General features: G+C 36.7%; 1 long non-coding RNA gene across 1 annotated transcript; it reads left to right on the top strand.

The window, feature by feature from the left end:
- The first annotated feature begins 7097 nt into the window (after window positions 1–7097).
- LOC135156292 (uncharacterized) lies at window positions 7098–16293 on the top strand. The gene is made up of 2 exons (XR_010295402.1): window positions 7098–7337; window positions 14671–16293. It is a non-coding gene; the product is annotated as an uncharacterized LOC135156292 (long non-coding RNA).
- Window positions 16294–18535: the final 2242 nt, after the last annotated feature.

Raw genomic sequence — 18535 nt, 5'->3', positions numbered from 1 at the left:
GGGGGGGGGGCAGTCAAATGTATTGCTGTACACACGCATGGCCAAATTATTTCCAAAAACCCCCTAAACGAGTTCTTCTCTGTGTGCAAAACAGCCCCCTAATCAAGTTTTTCGCGGGCTTTATTTACACATTTTGGCCCCTAAACAAGTTGTCGCCAGAATATGACCCCGGGGAAAAAACATACCCTTTTTGGTCACGCGTGTGTACAGCAATATATTTGACCGGGAGGGGGGGGGCCACTGACGAGTGGATATGCGCGACCCAAAAAACACATAAAAAGGATATCTTTTTCAATATAGGGCACGTTACGTACGTAAAGTAATATAGGGATGTCAAAAACACTTTTTAAAGGGTATCTATTTCGCTAGGGAGCTCTACGTATTTTTAGGGTCAAATTTGCGAGGGTATAAAAAATGTTTTATAAATTAAGGATGTACTTTAACTTGCCCCAACAGTCAACGATACGTGTTTAGAGTACGATTTGCGCGAGGTGTGGGAGGTGGGGCCGTACTAAACCAAATGATGTAGCGATATAGGTGAAGGTAAAACCGACCGACGTCTGTGACATAACAATATCGCTGTACACGTTTATATAGGGGTTCAATTCAGGGAATACTTGCCAATAAGAGTATCGTTTTGTTTCCAATACTTGTTAAGGGTAGGGTTTCACACGCCAATTGTTAAGGGGTGCATTTCAGAATATGGAAAATACGTGTTTAGGGTGCTTTCCGAGACCCCATGGTCGCGCATGGTATCCAATTGTCAATGGAAGTGCCCCCCCCCCCCCGCGGTGACCTACTACTCTGAGATGATAGTCTAGCCCATACGCCCCCCTGACGAGTCACAACTCATGCAAAGGACGTATCCCTGCCCCCCCCCCCCTGACGAGTCAAAACTGATCCCAAAACTGACGAGCAACAAGTAGCCCCCTCCTTAATTGAACTTGAAGACTTTTTTTTTTTTTTTTTTTGCTAGTCAATTTTTTTTCTGGTGCGAAATGTCCTTTACTTGTGGTTGAAGACTTTTTTTTTTTTTTTTGCTTGTCAAAATTTTCGGCGGACGAATTTGCCCCCCCCCCTTTTGGAAAATCCTATAGGTACGCCACTGCATACGCTCCAATGGGCGCTAGACTATGCACGGCGATATTCTGGAAAAACTTTCATTATTTTGACTTGTCTTCCCGCGCCTTGTTGCTTACAGTCTTGAGTTCATTGTTATGGCAAGTGTTTCCCGGCGGTGGAGGGGTTGTCATATCTTTATCTTTGTGGAAGCGGGGTTAATTATATACAAAAACTATAGGCCTACTCTACAGTGGCGCACAGATGGGGGGGGGGGGCTAATCAAAACCAAGAAAAAAAATGAAAGGAAATGAAGGAGAGAAGGGTTAAATTTGACATTATTTTCTAAATATTAAGTCAAAATCTATCACAAAATTTGATTTTTTTTTTTGGTTATAAAAATGTCAAAATTTTGCCTGACGATACGCCATATCTCGCCTCCTCATTATTATTTTTTTTTTGCTCATTATGCCAAATGAACTCCTGCTTTGATTTGCAAATAATCTTTTGTTGGATATATCTTGTTCGTTATTAAAAACGTCAAAAACTGTCAATTTTTTCAGATCGTAATATCAACATTTCAGCTCGCGCGCTTCGCGCACCATCTCAATCAACGTACCAAAAAATGCTTAGAATATCAAACTCAGCTAGTCAGAATATAAAGAAATTTCAGCTCGCTCTCGGCACTCGCATTATCTGTGTAATGACATATATGTCCTCCTCATGAGGTACGACGTCAAACAGTCCTAAACAAGAACATTTTTCATGTTATATTTCAGCTCGATCGCTCGCGCTTCGCGCACTCGCATTATTAATTGTTGGTGAGATATGTGTCTCTATAATTCTCATGGGTCGTACACACACACACACACATATATATATATATAGGCCTATTTGTGTGTGTGTGTGTGAGTTTGTTTGTTTTGTGTGATCGAGCGCCTTTGGAACGTTGATTCATGATTTGCCCGCCAACTCCCCCCCCCCCCCCCATCTGAAAAATGGATATATATATACATGTATATACTGCCTATAACGAATGACATTGATCAAAATACCGTGTTAATGAAACACTTATCGGTCCCACTGGACTTACGGATAAAACGGAAAAGAATCTTGCCATCCGTTGGAAATTAAACATAGTGTATCCGTTGTGTATACTCTCTGCATTCATGTTTCATACGCTCTACATCCATAGGAGGCGGAAGCGGGGGGACGGGGGCATGTCCCCCCCCCCCCTAAATTTGAGGTGGGGGGACGACCTCCCCTAAAATTTTAGTTGATAACTTTTTTTTTTTTTGCTTGTCAAAAAATTTTGCTGGTCCCCCCCCCTAACTTTTTGGGCTTCCGCCGCCATTGTCTACATCCATCGAGCATTCCTCCACTGTGATTTCATTGTTTGTCCATTGTCTGGAGCGGATGAAACGGGTGGAGCCACCCCGAAATTTTGCTTGTCCGCTGTATCCGTTATGCACGTATTATGCACTTTATCTGAAACCGCTGAAGCAACATTTGCAAGGCTTGCTCACTGCGCTCGCTCACCGCATTTTCCCTTAATTGAACACCCCTTGAAAGACATTTTTGTTTTCATTCTGTCTTCCTACTAAAAATTTGGTAGCTCACATGAGGATATTGATCTTAAATCATTAGTTTATATTACAAAACCATTACAATAGTCATCGAAAAAAAAATCGTAATAGGCTTTTAACTGTCATCATCAAAAGTGATACAGGTGATATAGATGGTAGTATTATGTACATTTTTATATACCCCGCATACATAGCCCTTGATGCGATGATTACACACCACTTGCAAGAGGTTTTTGGACACCAATTTGTCTTCCAACTACTGAAAAATTGCTCGCTTGCTTCTGTTTCTCGCATATTGATGTTAAGTGTAATTTAGCTAGTATAGCTTTTATCACATAAAATCATTATAATAAATTGAATATAGCCAACGACAAAATATCGTGATAGGCCTTTGACTGATAGATAGTAGAATTATGTATACGGTTATATAGTTATGTACCATCATTGTTTGGGTGTCCCAAAATGTTTAAATTTTCAGGTCAATATATTGCTATCAGAGGCGTCGATCCTGGGGGGGGGGGCAGGGGGGGCGATCGCCCCACCAATGAAAATATTGGGGGGGCAAACATATCATTTTACCCCCCCCCCCCAATAATTCCGGATATGCATAAAAAAAAAACAAGATTGTAATGTTCAGCAAGCGAGATTGAGATACACAACTCGTTCTTTATTTAAAATCGTGCTCAAAATGCCCGCTTTTCAGATTTGGAATATAACAATTTTCAGCTCGCGCTTCGCGCTCGCATTATTTCTGTAGCAAAAACCCATACTTTTCATGATTAAATTGGTGAATGTAAATGTCCCGTTTTCAGTTCTAAGCCTCAAAAGAACTGCTTCAATTTGCAATCATCTTTTCTTGGATATATAGCTTGTTCTTTATCAAAAACGTCCAGTAAACTGTCATTTTTTTCAGATCGAAATATCAAAATTTTCAGCTCGCGCTTCGCACTCGCATCTATTCTTCTTTTAGATACAAATCTTAATCATTGGTACCAAAAATGCTTAGAATATCACGTTTTCAGCTCAGAATATAAAGAAATTTGAGCCGCACTCTCGGCACTCGTACTATCTGTGTAGTGAGATATGTATCCTCCTCATGAGTTACTACAAACAGTCCTAAACAGGCACGCTTTTCCTGTCAGTATACTAAAAAAAATCAGCTCGCGCTTCGCGCTCGCATTAATTTGTTGGTGAGATACGTGTCTGTGTCTCATGAGTCATATATATATAATTATATATATATATATATATATATATGTGTGTGTGTATAATATATATATATATATATATATGTTTGTGTGTGTGTGTGTGTGTGTGTGGGTGGGTGGGTGTTTTGTACGATCGAGCGCCTTTGGAACGTTAATGATTTTGCCCCCCCAATCTGAAAAATGGATCGACGCCCCTGATTGCTATCACTCCCCCCCCCCCCTGCTCGGACCGGATTTACGCCACTTGCTCTAGATAACTTTTTGTATCCACCTCCATCCTTCAGACCCTACGTATATTCTTATTCATCATATAAGATGGTTGAATTGAAAATAAGAGGAGTGGGGGGTAATAATTTTCATTGCAACAAAAACAAAAAATGAAGAGACATGTTGAAATCGGGGTTGCAATCTTGTCTTGGCAGCAGGGAATTTCACTATCGATTGGGCAATCGACTGATCAGCCGCTCCATACAATCACATCTAAGCTTCTCTCCAGAATGACATCATAATCGGGTGATCACGTGTTGACGAAACAAGCTTTCTCATTGGTGGGGCAATTCTCGATTATATGCAGCAACAGCCTGATTTTATGTACGTGCAAGAGTTTGTTTGTTTTGTGTGATCGAACGCCTTTGGAACGTTGATTCATGATTTGCCCCAGCTCCCCCCCCCCCCATCTGAAAAATGGATATATATATACTGCCTATAACGAATGACATTGATCAAAATACCGTGTTAATGAAACACTTATCGGTCCCACTGCACTTACGGATGCAGAGAGGATGTAAAACGGAAAAGAATCTTGCCATCCGTTGGAAATTAAACATAGTGTATCCGTTGTGTACTCTTTGGCCCGTATTCTGAAGTTGGGTTTAACTTAAACTCAGGTTTAAAGTTGTGGTTTAAGTATGGATAGCCAACTGTTACATAATTCTATAACGGTATGGGTATATCATATTTCAGCTCATTTGGCTCTCAAATTATTCATAATTGTCTAGGCATTGTAAATAGATGATTGTCTTCACCATCGATGAATCAGGAGAGAGCACAGTAAACATAAGAAACATACAACTTAATGAAAAATTTGACACTTTTGGCTTCCCATAATTTTAGCACAAAGTTAGACCATGGTCTAAGTTAAACCTGACTTCAGAATACGGACCTGTGCATTCATGTTTCATACGCTCTACATCCATAGGCGGCGGAAGCGGGGGGGGGGGGACGGGGGGGCATTGCCCCCCCCCCCCCTAAATTTGAGGTGGGGGGACGATCCCCCCTAAAATTTTAGTTGACAACTTTTTTTTTTTTTGCTTGTCAAAGTTTTTTGTTGGTCCCCCCTAAAATTTTGGTTGATAACCTTTTTTTTTTTGCTTGTCAAAAAATTTTGCTGGTCCCCCCCCCCCTAGTTTTTGGGGCTTTCGCTGCCATTGTCTACATCCATCGAGCATTCCTCCACTGTGATTTCATTGTTTGCCCATTTTGTCCATTGTCTGGAGCGGATGAAACGGGTGGAGCCACCCCGAAATTTTGCTTGTCCGCTGTATCCGTTATGAATACGTTATATGCACGTATTATATGCTATATGCACTTTTTCTGAAACCGCTGAAGCAACATTTTCAAGGCTTGCTCACTGCGCTCGCTCACCGCATTTCCCTTAATTGAACACCCCTTGAAAGACATTTTTGTTTTCATTCTGTCTTCCTACTAAAAATTTGGTAGCTCACATGAGGATATTGATCTTAAATCATTAGTTTATATTACAAAACCATTACAATAGTCATCGAAAAAAAATCGTAATAGGCTTTTAACTGTCATCATCAAAAGTGATACAGGTGATATAGATGGTAGTATCATGTACATTTTTATATACCCCGCATACATAGCCCTTGATGCGATGATTACACACCACTTGCAAGAGGTTTTTGGACACCAATTTGTCTTCCAACTACTGAAAAATTGCTCGCTTGCTTCTGTTTCTCGCATATTGATGTTAAAGGAGAATGAAACCCTTGAAACCAGCTGAATCCATATCAAAGAGAAAAATCAAAGAAACATATTGTTGAAAGTTTGAGGAAGATTGAATGAATAATAAGAAAGTTATGAGCATTTGAATATTGAGATCACTGTGCCATGTAGATCCTCCCATTGGCAATGCGACCAAGATCTGTGATGTCACACACGTACAACTCCCTCATTGCTTTAGTACTTATTTCACTTATATTCTCACTTTTATAGAATCTATCACAAGGTGAGGTGTTCTCTTTATGAGAGGACAAGTACAGAGGTTTCACAACATTATATCATTGATGAATCGTTTGTCATATGATTAGAAAGAGCAAAAAGAGATGTTTTGGGGTATATTTTCAGTGTCCAAAAGGGGAGAGTTGTTCATCTGTGATATCATGGATCTTGGTTGCATTGCCAATGGGAGGATCTCCATAGCATTAGTGATCTCGACATTCAAATGCTCATAACTCTTCTATTGCTAGTCCTATTTTACTCAAACTTTTGTTGATCTTATTCTTTGATTTTTCTGCTTTCACAAAAGCTTACTTGCTCAAAGAGTTTCATTCTCCTTTAAGTGTAATTCAGCTAGTATAGCTTATATGACATAAAATCATTATAATAAATTGAATATAGCCAACGACAAAATATCGTGATAGGCCTTTGACTGATAGATAGTAGAATTATGTATACGGTTATATAGTTATGTACCATCATTGTTTGGGTGTCCCAAAATGTTTAAATTTTCAGGTCAATATATTGCTATCACCCCCCCCCCCCCCTGCTCGGACCGGATTTACGCCACTTGCTCTAGATAACTTATTCTATCCACCTCCATCCTTCAGACTCGACGCATATCACATCATAAGGGGCCTTATTCTTATTCATCATATAAGATGGTTGAATTGAATATTAGAGGATGGGGGGGGGGGGTAATAATTTTCATTGCAACACAAACCCCGAATGATTAAGAGACATGTTGAAATCTTGATTTGGCAGCAGGGACTTTCACTATCGATTGGGCAATCGACTAATGTCAGCCATGATAACAGCGCCGCTCCATGCAATCACATCATTCTCTCCAGAATGACGTCATAATCAGGTGATCACGTGTTGACGAAACAAGCTTTCTCATTGGTGGGGCAATTCTCGATTAGCGCAGCAACAGCCTGTTTCATGTACGTAAGTCATTTTTATTGGCCAGGTTAGGCTGGAATTCCCCAGGAGTGGGCGTGGCGTTTCAGACAGATCACCTATAAAGATGTAAATCTACATCAAACTAGTGCATGTGTTCAACATATTCTGTTGAACAAACTAGTTTGACAGTTCGCAAGTTTACGAAGTTACAGCTTTGCCAATATCAGCCGTTTCGTCTCTTAAGAAATTATTTTTAAGCTACCAACAATACTGAACTTATTTTGAAAGAAAAGAAGTCTTATTAGATTTCTGTGGCATAATCTGGAGCAAGTTGTTTGAACAGGTAAGAAATTTTTGGCATTTTTTTTGGAGCAGGTAACATAGACAGGGGCAACTCGAGAGGGGCCGTGGAGGTTAGGGTGTGACACCCCGCAATTGGCCTGTCGGCAGAAATAAAAATATGATAAAATAAATAGTGGGAGAAGGGTGGTGTAAGGTTGGAAAAAACTTAAAATTATAATAAAATGAAAATAAAGGCTAAAGTACATAAATGATTGGAGCGAAAGAACAGAAGACGTACGTAATAAATATTTACTTTCCTTTCCTGTTCTTTCTTTTACCATTTTATTATTTTTCATCTTAACCCTATTTTGTTTTCTTTTCTCAGGCCCATCACAAAGTTAGAGACAGAACATTTTACAGAACAATAACCGAATCGTTTTGTAAATTCTTGAAACAGGAAATTTTCAGCAATTTAACAAAAAAGGTCTCTTTTAAAAAAGAAAAAAGGGATGTATTACAGGCAATTTGCAAACTTTCATAAACGAAATACCAAATTAATTTTCTGTAATTTTACAATATTCATCTGAAATTACCTTTAATGCAGTAAGATTATGTTCTCGAGACTCTGCATTATATGATCTTGGGGGGGGGGGGTTAAGGAGAACTATTCTACCAGTAAACTTGTTGCCGAGATAATTATCAGCGTTGTCGATTTTTTTTTATTTTTTTTTTTATTAAACAAAAAATCAGATTTATTTGATTTAAATCAGATTATTTTTATTTTTTTACAATTTTACAAAGCGCAAACAGCCAAAATATAGTCCTTTACACTAACATAAATTTTAAAATAATTCATTTCACTACTAAAATTATTCTTGGCTTTTTATTTCATGATTCACTCAAAATAGTCAAAAGTCAAAATTGAATTTAAAGAAAATATTAACGTCATGAAGATGCTGATATTTTCTGCTGTGTCTGCATCCTCTTGTGTAGAAATTGCTTTTAAGCAAACCTGCATGGGCAACACACTGTCCACACACCTATTGGTTAAGATCTGTCCAAATTGGGTAATAAAAACTAAAAATTGGTTGATAGATTTGCTCAATTGGATAATAATTTCCCAAAATATATATACTGTATATATATATATATATATATATTTACCAACCTACACTACCCAACACAGTGGACAGTATGTTGCCCAACATTTTAAGTGTGTACTGACAATCCAAGATGATGAACTATCTTGGTACAGCTAATGCTGCATAGTTGGTGTTCCTATTCAAAGCTCTTAACATGAAATGAGGATCGGTTTCTTTTGAAGAATTCCATGACTTCTACAGACGCCTATAGACTCACATTCTCATATAAAAACCCTTTTTTCAAGCCCACGACTGAAGATCATATGTTTAAGAAACCTGTATTTTTTTTGTTACACCTCCTTTGTTCTTTGAGCCATATAGTTGGAACTCTGACTGTTTCAAGGTATTGACCTGCAAAGCTCTGACCGACTGGGGGGAAAGTTGCAAGTTGTTTGAATGATTTATTTTAGTATAACCCTGAATATTAGAACATGTATTTGACAGTTAGCAGTTTTGCTAAAAAATAAGAAAACAGGTTCTACAGCTACAACAGTACTAGAGTGTAGGCCTATGTATTTAAATACATGTAAAATAATAAAATGTTAAACTATGGGTTGCCATGCAGTGACAATGGGTGATTTCAAGTTCAGTGTTGACGTTTTGGTGTTGGTGTTAGGTCAATTTTTACACGATTATAACACCAAAAATAACATGAGGACGGTCCCGAAAAGTCACTCACTCGTTGTTGAGATGTCAATCAAGTGATCTGGATAAGTTTTACAAACTCTGAATTAGTTTTGGAGCTAGGGGAAGCAAACTAAATTTCAACACTAACACCAACACCAAGGCCATCACCGGACTTGAAATCACCCAATGAAGATTTTATGTATCATTTGATTTGATTTGATTTGATTTGATTGATTGATTTCTTCTGCATTCATAACATTCGTATATAATACGTTTTTCATTCCATGATAAACATATATTGGCTATTGCTTTTTGGCATGAATCATAAAGACAAAAAATGAATAAATAAAAAGTAAATTTAAACAAATATATGATCTACTACTACAAAAAAATTAACATTCACAGTTTGCAGGAGGATTGTCATTATAAGCAGATTGCTTGAAAAAATGACAAATACTGTATATTGCATTCAATTCAACATATTCACTGAGAAATACATGTACAAAACTAAATGCTCACTTTTGGCAGAGGGCAGTGGTTGTCATGATTTAGTGTCCTTTGCCAAGAGCATGCAGGGGCCGCGGAAGCGGGGGGGGGGGGCTGGGGGGCTTCAGCCCCCACTTTTTTCCAAAACCGTGTACAAAAACGCAAAAATGACCATATGATTGTGATTTTTCTGCATGGTCAGCCCCCACTTTTAACTCAGCCCCCCCCCCCCCCACTTTGAAAACCGTTCCGCGGCCCCTGTATGTATACATTTTTTGTTATGTATATACATGTATTACTGAAACTTGATCAGGGTACCTGCTAAATGAATCACAATCATATACAAAAAGTCTGAACAGGCTTTGTTTCAAACCCACTCTGCGAAAAATCTTTCATGGAATTCAGCCGAAGTTCAGGGTTTCTTTTTTAAATTCCTCCTTTCCAATTTTTACATATTTTTGGTTCAGAAGTGCCGTTGCTATGGATATGATACGAACAAGTTGTTGGTGTTGTAGAGCAATATGTATTAGTTCATGTGAATGATCACAATAGAAGAACTGCCAATGACCTGTTACTTTTATATTTTCTTAAAAACTGTCCTCTAAAAACACTTGGATTTTGGCATTAAGAAATAAAACACACCTTGTTTTACAATCAACAAAGAAAAAAATCACAGGGAAAATGTTGTACGTCCACTTATGGTATAGGTGTTTAACCGCTTATAGGCTACATGAACATACTTTATTATTGTTTTGCAAGATTAACCTGATTTTATTGATCAGACTCGATTTTAATTGCTCTGAGTAGATATCAAGGATTTATTCTTGTTTTGATGTTATAAAGTTCATAACATCTTTTTCTTTTGAGTAAAAAAAAACAAAGAAACAACAACAAACAACAAAGAAAATTGCCAATCATGTGTACATGTTTGTCAATTTAGAAGGTTTACACTAATCAGTCGGGTCGCGTGCGCGTGCGTAATCACTCGGGTTTTGGATTTTGGGCGATTTTTTTTTTTATTTCGATGCGATTATTTTTTCTAACAATGTCTTCAATGGGATAAACATGCTGGGAAAATAAAATGAAATTGAAATTTGAGTTTTTAAGCCGGCAAGTGCCTTAAATAAAATGTACTGGACTACTCTTTTAACATAAGCGAATTTTGACTTCTGTTTTAACATAATCACATTCCACATATTTGACTTGATTTTTGTTGAATTGTATGTAAATCCCACATCGTTATCTCCCATTTACTCCAACATGTACTTCTCTCTCACTCGATTTCGATCGTGAGGTACTGAACTGAAGTTATTGGTAACAAACAAGTTCTAAGGTCTACGGTATTTTCTTCTTCGAAAGGAAAAAAAAATGCAAATCAGACAGAATTATCATACCAATATTCCAGTATATCATAAGTCGTATATGTCATATGAATCCCTTTCGTTTCCAGTTTTAATACAGGTCTTATTATCGTCCTTACTCTTCCTCCAGAGAAATAAAAATCGCTCGCACGGTAAAAAAAATTCGCGCGAGGAGAATGGAAATCATCATACCGTACTCAAAACTAGTCTAGATTAAACTCGGATTGAAAACATGGCTTCTGCGTCATTTCTTACCTAGAGTGTGGCGTACGTGACATCAATTTACATACTTGGGATTTTTAGAACGGAGCAATAGGCAACCATCACCCCTCCACCGTATTTGGGATGTTCTCATCAATTGTAAAATCGAAATCGTTGGTCTGAATACGGTAAAACATAGGGCTTTATACAAGAACCATTTACTTCGTAAGTTAATTTCATAAAACTAATTTTGATAACAAGTTTGCAACAAGTTAAAAGCTACTGAAATAATTCAGTTTGATTGGTTGATATGTGCATTTGCTATCAAAACAAGTTTTTGTGAAACATGACCCTGGATCAATTGTAATTTATCAAGCTGTTTGCAATTTACGGATGACTTACATTGTTCTTTGGACAAAAAGTAAACAAAGAAAAAGGGTGAAGTATCATTTCATTTTCTAAATAGTACATCAAATCACAAAATTAAATTTTGGATAAATAAGGTGAATTAAATGTTTGGCTCACTCGCTTCGCCCTCTTGCAGCTTCAGAATTTTTAACCTCGTACGCCATGTCTAGCCACCTCAAATTATTTTTGTTGGCTCATTATTACCCTGCCCTCAGATTATCCAACATTTTTATTCCCATCAGCCACAGTTAAATCCAATCTTTGAAGATGCAAATTATAATGTCGTTAAAAAGCATTATTTTTGTCAAAATAGGATCGCAGTTACCGTGATTACACCAAAGTCATTCAGTCTTGTTGAAATGCCAGTGAAACCTCGGGTAGGGGTCTTACCTCATAAGCACAATAACAGGCCACCATTCTTGCGTATTCGTAATTCGTAACTTCCATTAAGAATTGACTACCCTGTTTGCAAATTACTGGTTTTGATTTTTACCCCGATAAGGCAAAAAATGGAGAGCTTGAAAAATGTCAACTAGAAGATTTCATTTATTTTAAGAAGGCTGTTTATTTGCATAATTATATTCAACAAATCATAGACAAAGCGACATTGGGAACGCCATAAAGCTTCCACTTATTGAAAAGGAATATCAAAGTCATGGTTAGTTATGTTTCATCCTTGCTATGTGTGCCTGACACATAATGCAGCTATGTTATTTTTTGTAATATTTTATCAGATTGTATGTTTTTTAAATGAATGATCAATAAAGACTATTAAAAAGAAAATATATCTTAATAATAAAACAATGAAAAAAAAAGTTTTCCATATATATTACAAGACAACATAATCGAATAGTTATTTCTAAAGTATTATGATAAAACAAACATTTTAATCACAAAATTAAACAATTAGCATATCAATGAAAAGATCTATATGCTCTCTCCTCAGGTTATAATTATTTATAATTTTAAAGAGCTTATTGAATCAAATTATAATCCAAAAGAATCTCGATCCTGGCTTCGGTGATACTTTGCTTTGATATAATATTGAGCTTTGTTTTTTACCAAATGAATAGATTGTTCAGAATAGAGTCCAAGCCTTGTAAAAATCTCAGTATCGTAATTAATGATTTATCATCAAAATCTTTCTGAGTTTATATTTCCTATGAATAGAATGGCCGTTCCCTCCTTCATGTCAAACAATGAAATAAAAACGTTTTCCATATATATTACAATACAACATATTCGAATAGTTATTTCTAAAGTATTATTTATAAGTGCCTATTAATATTATCATCATTATTATTAATATTACGACAGTCTTCCACATTTCAGAATGTTTTGTGTCGATATTTATATTTTATCTGCTACATGTTTCAATAATTAAAAAAAAGGAAATTTTCAAATATATTATATTTTAGTTGGAATAATGTTATATATGTATATGTTATTCATTATATTATTTGCTTATTGTTATGTAATGCTGAAAAAATTATTATACTTGTCTTTTATTATTGGAATGTGGAAATTAAATCAAATAGAGCGAAAGTAACATGAATAATCAATGCCTAAAATCTGTTAATTCTGCTACATTTTCTGATATCTGAGTATCGTAATCAAAATATTTTTTTTTTTTTTTTTTTTTTACAAGAAATTTACTAAACACAGACAAAGGTCTAGCAATTGTCTCTAATAAAAGCAGTCTTTGAGTAGTTTCAACCTTTACTGAAACATCTATGTATAGTAATTGCTGGGGAGTTTGTGGAGAATGTTCTTAGATTTTTAAACGAGAGAAGGAAGCAAGTAAAGCCAAACATGGCAACCACCATGAAAATGATAATGGTCTCAGCACAGCACCCAAGCAAGTTCAGGGTAGTCATGGCAAAATTACCAAAGTATTGTTATTATTCATTTAAAGGAGCTAATATGCAATTTGGATATCTAATACAACCATTGTTGATTTTGATGAAACTTAGTAACTGGAATGCCAGGCACACAACAGGTTCTTATTTAGTAACTTATACGACGGTGCATGACCAAAATATTTGATTTAGAAAATCGTTGAGTGCTCGAAAGAAAAAAAATCATTAATAAAATATGGTAAGTTTACTGGCTCCCTTCGCTCACTCGCAAGAGCAATTTTAGAACGTAACCAAAATTTTAAATAATAATGATCCACCGAGATCTATTGCTTGGAAACCAATTGTGATTCATTGCAAACATGCATTTTTGAACATGTTCAAAAATTTTGAAACTGCTCATGACTTCAAGGAGAGTTAATTGTCCCGAGCTTGAACGAGCTCCGCCGAGCCATGCCGAGTTGTCGCGAGTTATCCCGAGTTTCATGGTGAGCTTTATGCGAGTTATCGCGAGTGCCTCATTTTGGCAACTCGCTATAACTCGCCATAACTCGCGATGTTAACTCGCCAAAGTGGAAACCTTGCTTTAGGGGTTCATTTCAGGCCTTTGTCAAGAGTATCGTTTTGTTTCCAATACTTGTTAAGGGTAGGGTTTCACACACCAGTACTTATTAAGGGGTGCAATTTCAGAATATGGAAATTACGTGTTTAGGGTGCTGCGCAGCTTTTCGAGACCCCATGGTCGCGCTGGAATCAACTCCCCCCCGGGAGAATTAGCAAACCTAGTACTAAAATGTACCTCCCCGAGCTGGCCAAGCAACACTACAGGCACTAGCGTACCTACGGGGGGGGGGGGGGGCAGGGGGGGCACTCTGCCCCCCCCCCCTGACGAGTCACAACCCATGCAAAAACGTATCTTTGCCCCCCCCTGACGGGCTTGAAAAAAACTTTTTTGCCCCCCCTGACGAGCTTTAAGACCTTCAATGCCCCCCTGACGAGCTTGAAGACCTTTTTTTTTTTTTTTTTTTTTTTTGCTTGTCAATTTTTTTCTGGTACGAAATCCTTAATTTGTGATCGAAGACCTTTTTTTTTTTTTTTTTTTCTTTTTTTTTTTTTCTTTTTTTTTTGCTTGTCAATTTTTTTCTGGTACGAAATCCTTTATTTGTGATCGAAGACCTTTTTTTTTTTTTTTTTTTTTTTTTTTTTGCTTGTCAAATTTTTTGGCGGACGGTTTTGCCCCCCCTGTGGAAAATCCTAGGTACGCCACTGACTACAGGTCTAATTAATTAATTTTCTTGAAATTATTTCGACAGATACAAATATGCCTCCTGGAAGCCAACCGAGTTCACAGGTCAGCGCAGGAGCCAACCGCTTGGGCTACACCCCGAGAGGGGTCAAATCCGGTACTTTCGCGGCTGGTCACATGTCATCCACCGCCAAGAGACACGGCGGGTCAGTTCCAAAGGGAGGTCTCGTCTCCCGGCTGCAGTCCCTCGGAACCAAGGGCAGCTACCGCAAGTAGGAGAGTGACTTGTCCGCCCAAGACGTGATTCGACATTGTTCATGGAGGCTATTAAACAAGAGTTGGATCATCTGCAAATTCATATTCGATCTGTAGCAAATAGAAGTAGTCCATATAGATCTTGTTTCTCGCTTGATGTTCATTCTAAATGATGCCATTCAATTATGTCGTAACAGTCTGTAGATAAACACTGTCACAGAAAGTAATTAATAATTGTAATTACTGAATTCCGACCTTCAGTAACATTAGTGCTACATATCTGTTAAATTTCATATTAAATTGAATGATGCACAGACGTAGCAATAAATTGATGGGAAAAAATCCATAAAAAAAAACATTTGAACTATTTGCAAACGTTCCTTTAATTGCCATTTATTCATAGTTTCCACCCATTTCGACGAAACAAATCATTCACCGTTAGAAGTTTGTTTTTAGTTTTATATTAGTGGCGATGCAGGCGACTTGGGTATTTTCAATGTGAGTGTGCGAATGCACCCGGCAATAAAGCCTCGTGATTCTTGTATCTTCATTGATACCATCTAAATTTATGTTGTATGCATGTCACGAACACCACAACTGTGCATTATTTGTACACAATTCTTGGGTCCCGTAACACAAACGTTAGCAATAATTAATCGTACGCTTGATTTTCACGATTGATTTGTAGTCAATGCAATCAATCGTAAAAAACTGCCCCTTACATTGTAATCAAATAAAATTAAAGGTGCAATAGAATATTTCATTAAACATGTGCAAAGAACATGAAGGAGGGAAAATTCCAACGGCCATTCTATTCATAGGAAATATAAACTCAGAAAGATGTTGATGGTAAAATTATTGATTACGATACTGAGATTTTTACAAGGCTTGGACTCTATACTGAACAATCTATTCATTTGGTAAAAACAAAGCTCAATATTATATCAAAGCAAAGTATCACCGAAGCCAGGATCGAGATTCTTTTGGATTATAATTTGATTCAATAAGCTCTTTAAAATTATAAATGATTATAACCTGAGGAGAGAGCATATAGATCTTTTCATTGATATGCTAATTGTTTAATTTTGTGATTAAAATGTTTGTTTTATCATAATACTTTAGAAATAACTATTCGAATATGTTGTCTTGTAATATATATGGAAAACTTTTTTTTCATTGTTTTATTATTAAGATATATTTTCTTTTTAAGAGTCTTTATTGATCATTCATTTAAAAAACATACAATCTGATAAAATATTACAAAAAATAACATAGCTGCATTATGTGTCTAGCACACATAGCAAGGATGAAACATAACTAAACATGACTTTGATGTTCCTTTTCAATATTGAAAGCTTTATGGCCTTCCCAATGTCGCTTTGTCTATGATTTGTTGAATATAATTATGCAAATAAACAGCCTCCTTAAAAATAAATGAATTAGTCTTCTAGTTGACATTTTTCAAGCTCTCCATTTTTGGCTTATCGGGGTAAAAATCAAAACCGGTAATTTGCAAACAGGGTAGTCATATAATCATGATAATGGAAGTTACGAATACGCACGAATGGTGGCCTGTTATTGTGCTTATGAGGTAAGACCCCTACCCGAGGTTTCACTGACATTTCAACAAGACTGAATGGCCCGTATTCTGAAGTCGGGTTTAACTTAAACTCAGGTTTAAAGTTGTGGTTTAAGTATGGGAAGCCAAAAGTATCAAAATTTTAATTAAGTTGTATGTTTCTTATGTTTACTGTGCTCTTTCCTGATTCATCGATGGTGAAGACAATCATCTATTTATACTTCCTACACAATTATGAATGATTTGAGAGCTGAATGAGCTGAAAGTATGATATCTTTACTGTTAGTGATTATGTAACAATTGGCTGTCCATACTTACACCACAACTTTAAACCTGAGTTTAAGTTAAACCCGACTTCAGAATACGGGCCCGTGACTTTGGTGTAACCATGGTAACTGTGATCCCATTTTGACAAAAATAATGCTTTTTAAAGGACAAGTCCACCCCAACAAAAAGCTGATTTGAATAAAAAGAGAAAAATCCAACAAGCATAACACTGAAAATTTCATCAAAATCGGATGTAAAATAAGAAAGTTATGACATTTTAAAGTTTTGCTTAATTTCACAAAACAGTTATATGCACATCATGGTCTTTATGCAATTGAGGAGACTGGTGACGTCATTGACTCACTTTTTCTTTTGTATTTTATTACATGAAAAATGAAATATTAAAATTTTCTCCTCATTGTCAAGTGAAACAACGATTAATTCCTCCCAGAATTAACATTGTTTAATACTATAATATGGTTCGGTCAACTTGGTCCTTGTTGTCAAATCTGTAAAAAAGGAAATATTGTATAATTCAAATAATAAAATAGTGAGTGATGGACGTCATCGACTGACTCATTCGCATGACACTTGAGTTGTGCATATCACTGTTTTGTGAAAATTAAGCGAAACTTTAAAATGCCATAACTTTCTTATTTTACATCCGATTTTGATGAAATTTTTAGCATTATGCTGGTTTGATTTTTCTCTATTCAAATCAACATTTTTCTGGGGTGGACTTGACCTTTAACGACATCAATTTGTATCTTCAAAGATTGGATTTAACTGTGGCTGATGGGAATAAAAATGTTGGATAATCTGAGGGCAGAGGGTGGGTAATAAGGAGCCAACAAAATAATTTGAGGTGGTCTAGACATGGCGTACGAGGCAAAAATTCTAAAGCTGCAAGAGGGCGAAGCGAGTGAGCCAAACACTGGATTCACCTTATCCAAAATTTAATTTTGTGATTTGATGTACTATTTAGAAAATGAAATAAGATTTCACCCTTTTTCTTTGTTTGCTTTTTGTCTTGGTCATGAGACTTTGGGTAGGGGGACGTACATCAGCTCGGCAAGCCCCCCCCCCCCCCCTCCACTCCATTTGTACGCTATTGACTAATAGCACCAAAGAAAAAAAGGTCCACCGGTTGTGTAAGTCATCCGTAAATTGCAAACAGCTTGATAAATTACAATTGATCCAGGGTCATGTTTCACAAAAACTTGTTTTGATAGCAAATGCACATATCAACCAATCAAACTGAATTATTTCAGTAGCTTTTTACCTGTTGCAAACTTGTTATCAAAATTAGTTTTATGAAACTTACGAAGTAGATATGGTTCTTTTATAAAGCCCTATGTTTTACCGTATTCAGACCAACGATTGCGATTTTACAATTAATGAGAAAATCCCAAATACGGTGGAGGGGTGATGGTTGCATATTACTCCGTTCTAAAAATCCCAAGTATGTAAGTCACGCCACACTCTAGGTAAGAAATGACGCAGAATAATCATGATAATCAAGCCGGTATAGCCAGAGGGTCGAGGGTTCGATCGAACCTCTAAAATTTTTCAAAGGCAAGGAAAAAGAAATAGGGGAGAAAAAGGAAGAGCGAACTGAAAGAGAGAGAAAAAAGAGAAGAGAAATGAAAAAGGGAAGGAAGGGAAGGAACCAATTTTTTTTGACAAGCAAAAAAAAAAAGGTTCTCAACTAAAAATTTAGGGGGTGACCGTCCCCCCACCTCAAATTTAGGAGGGACCTGTCCCCCCCCCCCCCGCTTCCGCCGCCTATGTATAAGGTCCGTGAGGGGATGAAGAAAAAATAAGGCGTATA

Source organism: Lytechinus pictus, chromosome 13, assembly GCF_037042905.1.
Source record: "Lytechinus pictus isolate F3 Inbred chromosome 13, Lp3.0, whole genome shotgun sequence".
NCBI lineage: Eukaryota > Metazoa > Echinodermata > Echinoidea > Temnopleuroida > Toxopneustidae > Lytechinus > Lytechinus pictus.
The sequence above is the reverse complement of the archived record's forward strand: the minus strand, read 5'-3'. Positions and strand labels throughout refer to the sequence as shown.